Below are 13,427 nucleotides of genomic sequence, written 5' to 3'. Positions count from 1 at the left end.
CTTCTTTGACGCGAGTCACGCGACTGTGATGACCTTTCGCGATTCTTCTTTCGAACTGAAACGGTGTTATTAATGGCTGTGTGATTACTCGAATTGATTCACCTCTCCACGATTCATCTTCAATATTTGGCTTAGATGTGAAAGGCGGTGTGTAAACAATATAAATAGATGTGACTTGTGAGATCCCTCTTTGAACTCATCTTCTCTTCAATCATCAATCTATTTTTTCTTAAAAGCTTGAGTTCAAATGATTCTGGTTTCGTTTTATTGATTTAGAAAGTTTTAGTTTATATGATTTTGTGTTCGTTTATTGATTTTTTTTAAGGTTTATGATGCAAGATGATGCAAAGTAACTCGATATTTACTTTATGATGTTAGAACCGATTAATCGATTTAATATTTGTTGTAATTTGTTTCATCTACTCGAGGCCTCTCGCAGGCTTCTAAGGATCAATCACCTTTTATCGTTTTAACTCCTTCCTACATATCTTGCAAGAAGGCCCAGTTTATGAGTTAAATGGTTTGATTCCGAGAAGCAATCCAACCTTCAAGTTTGCTGACGCAGACGTTTCTATTAAATTCACGGACCAGACAGCTTTCGTGGAGGTCACGGACCAGACAGCTTTCGTGGAGGTCACAGACACAACTAAGCTGATCCTGAATCTCGAGGGAGAGCTTCAGGTTCCGCAATACGAGTAGCTCATGTCACTTGCCAATACCATCACTCATTTTTCAGGTTTGAATAGCTAAAGCTTCACTACAATCACACTATTTAATAAGTAGCGTTTATGTTTATCTTGGTTAACAGATATAGTTGGAGAAATTAGGAGCAACAAAACCATGTACAACGAAGACACCCAGAGCACTCAACACCGCAAGGAAACCATAAAGTTTGATGATAGGTATTTGATATTTTGCTTCCATAAACTTTTAACGTGTAACTTATATGTTTGTGCGAAGTTTAGTGTACGATAAGATACGTCTTTCCAACCATTTCAGGGACAAGCATGTCTGCCTCAGTGTTGTTGATGGCCTTTCTGCGGACCTGGACACACAACTACTAAGCTCTGGCTGAATCCCTGAAGTTACAGCTTTAGAATATTTATTTAATGACTCTGCTTCACTTTTTTTTTATCATGTTCGTTTCCAGGTACAGTCTTTGCAGTATTTGGAATTCTACAGTTACATGGTGTTTCTATCACAGTCCTCTCTATAAGTGGCTTCATAGGGACAAAAACATTTGAATGGATCACATGTCTTATTAATATTTCTATCTTGAGTGCAGTTCGAGCTTGGAAATTGTTGTGTCAAAGCAGTAAACCGGAGAAAGAATAAGAACATGTACAGAGTTTGGGTTCGTGGGAGGTTCCAAAAGCCATTTCTAAAATAAAGAAAGGGAAGTGCTGGTCCAACTCTTTTGCGGCTCTTCTAGCATGCAGCTTCTTTGCATAGTGCATCTTCTCAACTGCTCATTGATTCGACCCTCTGTATCAGTGTGTTTGACGGATAAGTCAACCACCTTCCCTAAAGTTTGAACGTTTGGGGTTTGGAACCAACAACCCAAAAAAAACTTTTTTGTTAATAATATTGTGAGATTGCTTGTTGTAATGTCCAAATATGGGAATCATCTGATATAAATTGAGAAATGCTTCTTCTAGAGGGGATGAGGATATGAAGATATCCATCTTCAAGCTCGCCAGTTTCTTGATCTGATTCTTTCTGATTGCTCATGTTTATTAACTAGAAACATCGAACTATTTTATACTAATCAGAGAATCCAATATCATGTGAGCTTTCTAGAGGGGATGAGGATATGAAGAAATCCATCTTCAAGCTCGCCAGTTTCTTGATCTGATTCTTTCTGATTGCTCATGTTTATTAACTAGAAACATCGAACTATTTTATACTAATCAGAGTCTCCAATATCATGTGAGGTTTCACATCAATGGGTGCTTTCACACAACACACATGCAGATACACATTTAATAAGAATTACAACATGTACATCTACTTTCTAGGGTGTTGTACTTTTGTTATCCACATACTTGCGTCAGAGGACTCATCAGAACCTATATATTTGTGACAAAAAAAAGTATTAAATCATTTTTAGTGTTGCTACGTACGGAAGAGGTTGTCTGCAAGGGCTATGGAGATGATAAAGTTCTAAGATAATAAAGAAGAGGTGAATAAATAATTAAGAGAAAATGTGTACTGGAAATCACAAAAGAAAACTGAAATGTTCTGGAGTTTATACACGTTTATTAATTTTAGTCTGAAGAACTTTAGTGATGTTTACAAAACATGATATAAATATAATTTTTGTAAATTGTTTCAAAACCTTAATAACAGTTTTTCGTATCTTCCATCGTCTATATTTAATTATTAACATAAAATAAACATATCATAATGACCATATAACAAAAAGTTACATTTTTTCGTATTTTTTATTATTTGAATTTTAGAAAATGACTATAAATTATTAATACTATTCAAATTCCCACATTAAAGGTTGTGATCAAGGGTTTAAAAATTGTATTGTAGAAAATATAAATAATCGTAAAACATATGAGTGAAAATTTTCATTTAATAGATATTCAAAAAAAATATATATATATATATATATATATATTAAAGTATATACCATATAAAATATAAAAATATTTTTATTTCAAAATTTTCATTGATGATTTGCAGTGAATATTCAAGAGCTGTTATAAATTACTAAAATTATTAAAAGTCTCACATTAATTTCTTTTGTTATCATAAGCTTACAATTTTTGTTATAAAAGATGCATAAAATCATAAAACCATACGATTAATAATTTTCATTTAATAAATATCTATATTAAAATACATTATATATTTATGTTAATATCATTTTTGCTCAAAAAATTTTTCCTAAAAAAGTAATTTATGTTACTATCATTTAAATTTATTTATATCTATACAAAATATATAAAAATGATTGTTTAGATTTATTTACCTATAATTTATCACCAGTTTATCACTTTTAACTTAAAAATGTCTATTGGAGATAATTTCTCTATAATTTATCATTGGTCAATTTTACTATTTAATTAAATGCTAAATATATAAAGATATGTTTCTTAATATTTGTATTTTTAACCCAAAATACTTATAATTTGAAACAAAATAAATATTAAACATAATAATAGATTTTTAGCCTACAATTTACTGTTGCATCTCAATCACAACTTACAAAATACTATCTCACTTATATATATATATATATATATATATATATATATATATATATAAATAATAAATTATAATAAATATAAAATGAACCACATAAGTTATTATATGATAATAACTTCCAGTACAACAGCATGAATACTAAGAAAGAAATGATGTAATGCCACACTAAGAAAAGAAACATAACTAATTATCAACATAGCATGGTTTATTTAGTTTTAAAAAAAACATGTATAAAATTTAACTAATATATTTATTTTTAATTAATAAAAAATTATATTAAATATTTACTCTAACAATTTAAACTATTTTTAAATATTCATCCCGTCCGTAGTAAATGAATATTTACTCTAAGATATGTGGTATAACATAAGAAATAGCAAATTATCTTTTAAATTTATTGGAAGAAACAAAGCAAATAGTAAATGAACTATTTAGTAAAACTGCTTAAATACAAAAACAAAATATGCAAAATAAATTCAAGTTCAAACAAAATAATTTATATAGTAATAGGATAAAAACTAAAAATTCAGATGTGCTAACCGCGCATAGCATCATTTACCAAAATAATATAACAACATTTGAATCCAATAACATCAACAATAACCATTCTCTTAAAATTAGATGCACTACTCTTTACATATAAAAAGAGTTACAATACAATTTTACCAGAAATTACTATCTCAAAATAAAAATACACAAGTTTAATTCAATTTAATAATATTATAGAAAAAATCCGGGCGTAGCCCGGAAAACCCTCTAGTTATTATTAAAAATGAATAGTAAGAGAGGGGGACAAAATATATTGAAGATAAAAAGAACCCTTCCAAATCTTGAGAAACTGTTAAATTACATGTCAATTTTTCTTTGCATACCTCCATTTTCTACTTTTAAGTTTTAACTGTTCAGTTTAATTACTTCTAATATTTAATATAATTTTTTTAGAAACTCTTATTAGTATTTAACAGGTTTTATTGTCTACTTTATTATAATATATGTCGAGTCTGTCGTTCACATAAAATAACAAAATATTACTTCATAAATCCCCTATATATTAATTGAGAAGCATTTGAAAAATTAGAACCTTAATTTTGTATTAATTAAATAAAACCTCAAATCCTAGGTGGCACTCTAAATGCCTTCTAAATTTTATTTCAAAGAATTCTAGAGCATCTAATATAAAGTATAGTTTAATCTAATGGTGTCACATTATTCCATAATTATATAACACTAAAGAACATTATATTAACCTAAAATATATGAAGTGTGTATTCTTTCCTTAAATAAAAGCTACGGAATTACCTAATATGATTTACATATATACGGAAATTAATGATTATGAATAATAAAGATTTGATAACAATTTTTGCATCCTTCTTCATTTTTGTTTAAATTTATATTATTAAAAAAACTTAAACAATCACATTAACCATATAATAAAAAAATTAGATTTTTTCTTATATGTTATATTTTAAATTTTTTAAAATGACTTTAAATTACAAAAATGAGGAAACCTTTATATGTTATATTTTTTTAAGCGACTTTAAAATACAAAAATGAGGACACCATATATGTTATATTTTTCTTATATGTTAGAATTTTCTTATATGTTATATTTTAAATTTTTTTAAAAAGATTTTAAATTACAAAAATGTAAGTTTTCCTTAAGTATACGACTAAAAACATTAAAATGGCATATATCAATTTGATGGTTGATTTGAAAGCTTTCAAAACCATATGGAAGATAAAAGTCAAAATAATTCAACTGTGAAAACGATACTGTTCACTTTGTTCAAGAATGTGTTCGCTGGAAAAAATAAGGTTTTTATGTCATATTTTGTTTAATGTCCACTAGAGAACATTATATTAACCTAAAATATAAGAAGTGTGTATTCTTTCCTTAAATAAAAGCTACAGAATTACCTAATATGATTTACATATATATGACAATTAATGACTATGAATAATAAAGATTTGATAACAATTTTTGCATCCTTCTTCATTTTTGTTTAATTTTATATTATTAAAAAAATAAACAATCACATTAACCATATAATAAAAAATTAGATTTTTCCTTATATGTTATATTTTGAATTTTTTAAAATGACTTTAAATTACAAAAATGAGGAAACCTTATATGTTAGTTTTCTTTTTAAAACGACTTTAAAATACAAAAATGAGGACACCTTATATGTTAGATTTTTTCTTATATGTTATATTTTGAATTTTTTAAAACAACTTTAAATTACAAAAATGTAAGTTTTCCTTAAGTATACGACTAAAAACATTAAAATGACATGTATCATTTCGATGGTTGATTTGAAAGCTTTCAAAACCATATGTAAGTTAAAAGTCAAAATAATTCAACTGTGAAAACAATACTATTCATTTTTTCAAAATTGTGTTCGAGGAAAAAAACAAGGTTTTTATGTCATAATTTGTTTAATGTCCACTAGAGAACATTATATTAACCTAAAATATAAGAAGTGTGTATTCGTTCTCTAAATAAAAGCTACGAAATTACCTAATATGATTTACATATATATGGCAATTAATGATTATGAATAATAAAGATTTGATAACAATTTTTGCATTCTCCTTCATTTTGTTTAATTTTATATTATTAAAAAAATAAACAATCACATTAACCATATAATAAAAAATTAGATTTTTTCTTATATGTAATATTTTGAATTTTTTAAAATGACTTTAAATTACAAAAATGAGGAAACCTTATATGTTTTTTTTTTTTTAAAACGACTTTAAAATACAAAAATGAGGACACCTTATATGTTAGATTTTTCTTATATGTTAGATTTTTTCTTAGATGTTATATTTTGAATTTTTTAAAACGACTTTAAATTACAAAAATGTAAGTTTTCCTTAAGTATACGACTAAAAACATTAAAATGACATGTATCAATTCGATGGTTGATTTGAAAGCTTTCAAAACCATATGGAAGATAAAAGTCAAAATAATTCAACTGTGAAAACAATACTGTTCACTTTTTTCAAGAATGTGTTCGATGGAAAAAACAAGGTTTTTATGTTATAATTTGTTTAATGTCCAATCCGATCAACCCATGATGTATTAATTATAGTTTTGTTCCATTATTTTTAATAAAAATTGATCCGATCCATCGGAAAAAAATTATATAATAACAACAAAAAATATTTTATATATAAAAATAAAATGATCACATATATATAAAAAAACTATCGATAATATATATATAAATAAATTCACCCTGCGCAAAGCGCATGTCTTATCCTAGTAACATATTAAATCAGGAATGCGTTTCCTGAAATAGTACAAATGATAAATTTTAAATGACTGATTATTCATTATTAATAGCTTCTTATATTTACTGTATTATCATCACTTACCTGTTTCTCTAACAGATTTGGTCATTAACCTAATTGGCTATAAAGTATATATGACAGATTATGTTCGCAAAAAATGGTAAATGCATGACAGATTATACTGCCAAAATTAGCAATAATAATCTACTGCAATCTGTTACATTTATGGCAAGTTGGCAACAGACATTTTAATTTGTAACATAGTATTTTGTTGCTTATGAGATGAGAATGCGACCAATTTGTGTCTAATAATAGAAGACGAAATATGAAAGGAAGAATATTTGTATCAGAGAATCCATGTGTGGCTCATGTGAACGCATTAAATAATTTTGACAAAAGTAGATTCTATTAATAATTACTTAACGCCAGTTACATTTAATATTTCAAATCTAGTTTGTAATCACTGAATTAAGGCCATCTACCACCTAAGTTACGTACTTAAGTGTACATTAATGTCCATTGTAACTTTTACAAAAACATTTTTTGCCAAATTTATAACTTTTGGTTACATATAGAAATTCACTGGAGTCCAAAGGTGGTACCACCCATCCACATATGTTTTCAACTTTTTACAAGGGACATCTACTACAAATCCACCACCCATTAATCAACTTATTAATTTTATAGTGAATGATATCAAATGAATATAAATTTTATAGGTACTACTATATTGAGTGTTGACAATAACAAATTATGTTTGTTTGTGTATCTGTTATGTGATATTGTCACTATAGTTAAAAACTTAAAAGTGACAAATGATCAACTGGTTATAAGTTATAACAAATTAATTTTAAAATTAAGTTGTCTTTAGGAGATGGATTTAACTATTTGAAATGGATTGTCTTCTCCACACTAATACAAAAACCAAAACAGCAGGCGATTCAACTAATTTTACGTTGGACCTTCAAAATCTTGAATTCATGCTGTATAGACAATTGCAATTTGTAAGCTAATAACTGGAACGATGCCTAAAATAAAAATGAAAACACACGACAATAAATGATACTCCCTCCGTTTCATATTGTAAGTAGTTTTAGAGAAATATTTTTGTTTCAAAATGTAAGTAATTTTCGTATTTCTAGATAACTTTTACATTTATTGAATACAGTATAACCAATCAAATTAAATAGATTTATTTTTTATTGCTTAAATTATATCTAACCTATTTACTATAAAATACTTTTAAAAAACATAATAATTTTCTTAATCTTCGCGTTTTTAGCCAAAACTATTTATATTACGAAACGGAGGGAATATATAACCATCTCATTAAATTTACTCTTGTACGTAGTATTTAACTTTCTTCTCATGTAACTTTCCCATTTATGGGCTTTAATGAAATCAGAAAGTCTGACAAAAAAACTGAGCCAGCTCTTAAATAAATGGGTAAAAAAAGACCCACACCGAAAAGTCAATTAAAATGAAAAACATACTAGTAAATCATACTACTATATGCCAATTTCAATAAATGTACTGTTGTTATGAAATAACTTATAATTTATAGTATCGGGAAATTTAAATAAGAGTAGAATTCAATACCCGTAGGAAGCAAATAACACTTAATATGAGAGAAAGAGTTTATTATAAGGAAGAAGAAGAAGATGTAATTGTGTACAAAAGAGTGAGATGAGTGATGGTATTTATAGTGAGCAACAATACATAAAATATCAAAGATGGTGCTTGATTTGGTAAATGAGTGGGTGATCATAGTGCTTGATGAGTAGATGATCATAGTGCTTGATGAGTAGATGATCATAGTGCTTGAGTTGGTAAAGGAGTGGAGGATCATTTCAAAGTTTATCTTATAACACTCCCCCTTGATCATCCATCTTGTATTAAGTTTCGTAACACTCTCCTTGGGGACCGGTGTCACTCTCCGCTCTCGCTTAACGTCTTTGTTGCCTCGTTAAAAACCTTTCTAGGAAAACCCAATGGGAAAAACCATAGTTAGGTAAAAAGAGTACAACTACGTAAGCTCCCCCTCGATTGAGCAGTCATAGATCCTTCTGATGACGCATTCCAATGTTATGGACATGTTTTCTGAATACCGAAGTAGGGAGTGATTTTGTGAAGAGGTCGGCTGCATTGTCGCATGATCGGACATATCTTACTTCAATCTCTTTCTTCTTCTCGAGCTCTTGAGTGTATGAGAAGAACTTTGGATGTATATGTTTTGTTCTATCACTTTTGATATATCCTTCCTTCGTTTGAGCAACACATGCTGCATTGTCTTCATATAGAATAGTTGGCCCCGTACTTTTGTCAATCCCACTACTTGAACAAATGTGTTGGCTTATTGATCTTAGCCATACACATTCTTTACTTGCTTCATGGAGTGCGATGATCTCAGCATGATTTGAAGAGGTAGCCACAAGCGTTTGTTTCTGAGAACGCCAAGATATAGCAGTGCCTCCGATCGTAAAAACATATCCTGTTTGCGATCGGGCTTTGTGTGGATCTGAAAGATATCCTGCATCTGCAAAACCAACCATTTGACCATTTGAATCTTTAGGGTAAAATAAGCCTAAATCAATAGTCCCTTGTAGGTAACGAAAGACATGTTTAATTCCATTCCAATGTCTTCGTGTTGGAGATGAGCTAAATCTTGCTAGAAGATTAACAGTGAATGATATATCAGGCCGTGTACAATTTGCAAGGTACATCAACGCTCCAATTGCACTTAGATATGGTACTTCCGGACCAAGTATCTCTTCTTTTTCCTCAGGTGGTCGAAATGGATCACTTTCAATGTTAAGTGATCTAACGACCATTGGGGTGCTAAGAGGAGTTGATTTATCCATGTTAAATCGTTTCAACACTCTTTTAGTGTATGTGGATTGATGCACAAATATACCATTTTGTGAATGTTCTATTTGTAGGCCAAGACAATACTGTGTCTGTCCAAGATCTTTCATCTCAAATTCTCCTTTGAGATAGTCTGATGCCTTTTGTATTTCTTTTTGAGTTCCAATAATATTTAGATCATCAACATATACCGCGATTATCACAAATCCGGATGTTGTTTTCTTGATGAAAACACATGGGCATATAGGATCATTCACATATCCTTCTTTTGTTAAATGTTCACTGAGACGATTGTACCACATACGTCCAGATTGTTTTAACCCATATAATGATCTTTGCAATTTTATTGCACATAACTCTTTAGGTTTGGAACTTAATGCTTCTGGCATTTTAAATCCATCAGGGATTTTCATGTAGATATCAGTATCTAATGATCCGTATAGATAAGCTGTAACAACATCCATGAGACGCATCTCAAGATTTTTATCAGCGGCTAGACTCATCAGGAATCTAAATGTGATCGCATCCATTACAGGAGAATATGTTTCCTCATAATCAATACCAGGTCTTTGAGAAAATCCTTGGGCTACAAGGCGAGCTTTATACCTTGTAATCTCATTTTTCTCATTTCGTTTTCGAACGAAAATCCATCTGTACCCAACTGGTCTCACATCTTCAGGTGTGAGTACAATAGATCCAAACACTTTTCGTTTGTTAAGCGAATCAAGTTCGATTTGTATTGCTTCTTTCCATTTATTCCAATCATGTCTCTTTTGACATTCATATATGGATTTCGGTTCTGGATCATCGGTATCTTCATTTACCTCACTTGACACGATATATGAGAAAGCATCATCAAGGTCATTTTGTTCATTTCTATTCCATATCCTTTTATTATGGATGTAATTAATAGAAATCTCATGATTATCTTTCGATTCATGATGCTCTGATTCATCAGAGTCCTTATCATTTATTTCTTCCAAAATATTTTCTGCTATTTTGGGTGCATCATATATTTCAGCTTTCTTCTGTTTCCTAGGATTCTTATCCTTAGAACCAGCAGGTCTACCACGCTTCAGGCGTGTTTTTGGCTCTCGTGTGTCATCCTCCTTTTCTTGTTCATTTGGCATTTTGATACGAGCAGGAGCATTTGCAGCTGGTATATGAGATTTAGTTACCGTCTTGGTATCTGCAAATGCATCAGGTAGCTGGTTAGCTATACTCTGTAAATGCATAATTCGTCGAACTTCTAGTTCTGACTCTTTAGAAGGAGGATCAAGATATAACAATGATGGTACACTCCATTTTATATCACTTCCAACATTTTTGTTTTCTCCCCCTAGAACTGGGAATACATTTTCGTCAAAATGACAATCAGCAAAACGTGCTGTAAAGACGTCACCAGTCTGTGGTTCTAGGTATCTTATAATTGATGGAGAATCACAACCAACATATATTCCCAACCTTCTTTGTGGTCCCATCTTTGTTCGTTGTGGTGGTGCTACAGGCACATATACCGCACAACCAAAGATTCTAAAGTGGGAAATGTTTGGTTCTCGACCAAACGCTAACTGTAGTGGGAATACTTATGGTATGCACTCGGTCTGATCCGAATGAGTGCTTCTGCATGCAAAATGGCATGTCCCCATACAGAGGTTGGAAGTTTTGATCTCATGATCAATGGTCTTGCAATCAATTGCAGACGCTTAATTAAAGATTCAGCCAAACCATTTTGCGTATGAACATGAGCAACCGAATGTTCAACTTCAATTCCCATTACCATACAATAGTCATTGAATGCTTGGGATGTGAATTCACCAGCGTTGTCTAGTCTAACTCTTTTAATAGTATAATCAGGAAACTGTGCTCGCAGTTTGATTATCTGAGTTAGAAATCTCGCAAATGCCACATTTCGAGATGATAATAGACAAACGTGTGACCATCTACTGGATGCGTCAATTAATACCATAAAATAGTGGAATGGTCCACATGGTGGATGTATCGGTCCACATATATCACCTTGAATTCTTTCAAGGAACTTTGGTGATTCTTTATCGATTTTGGTTGGCGATGGCCTTACGATCAATTTTCCTAGAGAACATGCAACACATGTCATTTTATTCCCTTGAGAAATCTCCTGGATTTTCAATGGATGACCATGTGAACTTTCTATGATTTTACGCATCATTGTAGTGCCTGGGTGGCCAAGGCGATCATGCCATAACGTGAACTCTTCTGGGTTCCGTTTTACTACAAGATTTGATTCGATCTCATCGATATAAGTATGATGTAATCCCGAAGGAAGTTCTGGAAACTTTTCCAATATGTGTTTTCTGCCACATTTTTCAGAAATTACATACATGTATTTCTTTCCATCCTCAGTTGCAGACTGAGTATCATATCCGTGAAGATATATGTCTTTAAAACTCAACAAATTCCTTTTAGAACTCGGAGAGTATAAAGCATTATTTATGGAAAATTTTGTTCCATTCGGCAAAGTAAAGTTTGCTTTACCAGTTCCTTCAATCACGTCTGCAGGACCTGATATTGTATTGACGACAATTCTTGTCGGTTTTATATCAGAGAAATATCTCTTTTGTCTCAGAATAGTGTGCGTTGTTCCACTATCTGGTATGCATATTTCACGAATCCGTTTCTTGGATTTTGCTCCATTAGTATTTTGATCCATTTCTGAAATTATCATAAACATTAAATAAAAGTGAAACGTGAAATTTATTCATTGATTATATAAAGAAAACACACAATAATTATACAAATATTGTTGTTAAAACAACATTATTCTTTGAAAACATAATTATTATACATTACAAATGAGGACTATTCAGCAGTCTTATTAGAAACATTTCCGTACTCTTCAAGAGTATTCTAGTCCAGCTCATTTGCGAAATCAGAGGATTCAAGGTATGAGGTCCCTTCAACGTTTTCCGTGAGGTTCACCTCTTTAGCCTTTCCTTTTATGGATTCTTGATATAACTTGCACAAATGTGGGGGAGTACGACAGGTACGGGACCAATGTCCTTTACATCCACATCTGTAACATACAGTCTCACTTTTCTTTGTGGTATCCTCTTCGGTTTCTTTGCCTTTATGAGGTTGTTCAGATCTAACCCATTTGTTAGATCTAATACTTTTAGGATAGTAAGGCTTTCCACGTTTGTTGTTGAAACGCCGACCACGACCTCGATTGGTATGGTTTCTCCTTCCCGAATATTCTACCGCCGTAGCATTCACTTCGGGAAATGCCTTGGCTCCCGTGGGTCGGGAATTATGGTTTTTGATTAGTAACTCATCGTTCTTTTCAGCCAACATGAGTGTTACCATCAATTCAGAAAATTTGGTGTACCCACATTTTCTGTAAATTCGGGATAAGACGTTGTGTTCTTTGTGGAAGGTATTGTATGTCTTGTCAAGCATTTCTGCTTCGGTGACAGGGTTACCACAATATTTTAATTGTGCAACTATCCTCAAGATAGTGGAATTGTAATCTCTAACCCTTTGGAAATCCTGAAACCTCAGGGTTTTCCACTCTTCAAGAGCGTGAGGGAGATTGATTTCCTTTTGATTATCGAATCTGTCTTTCAAGGCTTGCCATAGTACAGCTGGGTCCTCAACGTCTCCATAGTCGTGAGTTAGATTCTCATCTAAGTGCTTCTTCAGGAAGATTATCGCCTCGGCTATATGCTCGGGTGGCGATTTGTTACCGACTTTTATAGCTTCAGATATCTTTTTTATTACAAGATAAGGTTTCACATTTGTGACCCATCTGACATAGTTTTCGCCGGTTACTTTTAGAGCCGGGAACTGGAGTTTCTCGATGTTTGCCATTTGTATTTCTAAAACACAAAATAGTAATTTTATTAGAACTTCATAATTTAAAAACCGTTTACATTAATCATACAAGCAATTACAAGGAGAAGCGATGTAAATAAAATTAAACCGATATTCATCTTAAATTCACTCGGAGTAAATTCTCCAACGAATGAACCATAAATAGAAACACAAATAAAAATGGCACATAAAAA

This window comes from Brassica napus, chromosome C1, assembly GCF_020379485.1.
Source record: "Brassica napus cultivar Da-Ae chromosome C1, Da-Ae, whole genome shotgun sequence".
Taxonomy (NCBI): domain Eukaryota; kingdom Viridiplantae; phylum Streptophyta; class Magnoliopsida; order Brassicales; family Brassicaceae; genus Brassica; species Brassica napus.
This window is presented reverse-complemented; position numbering follows the sequence as displayed.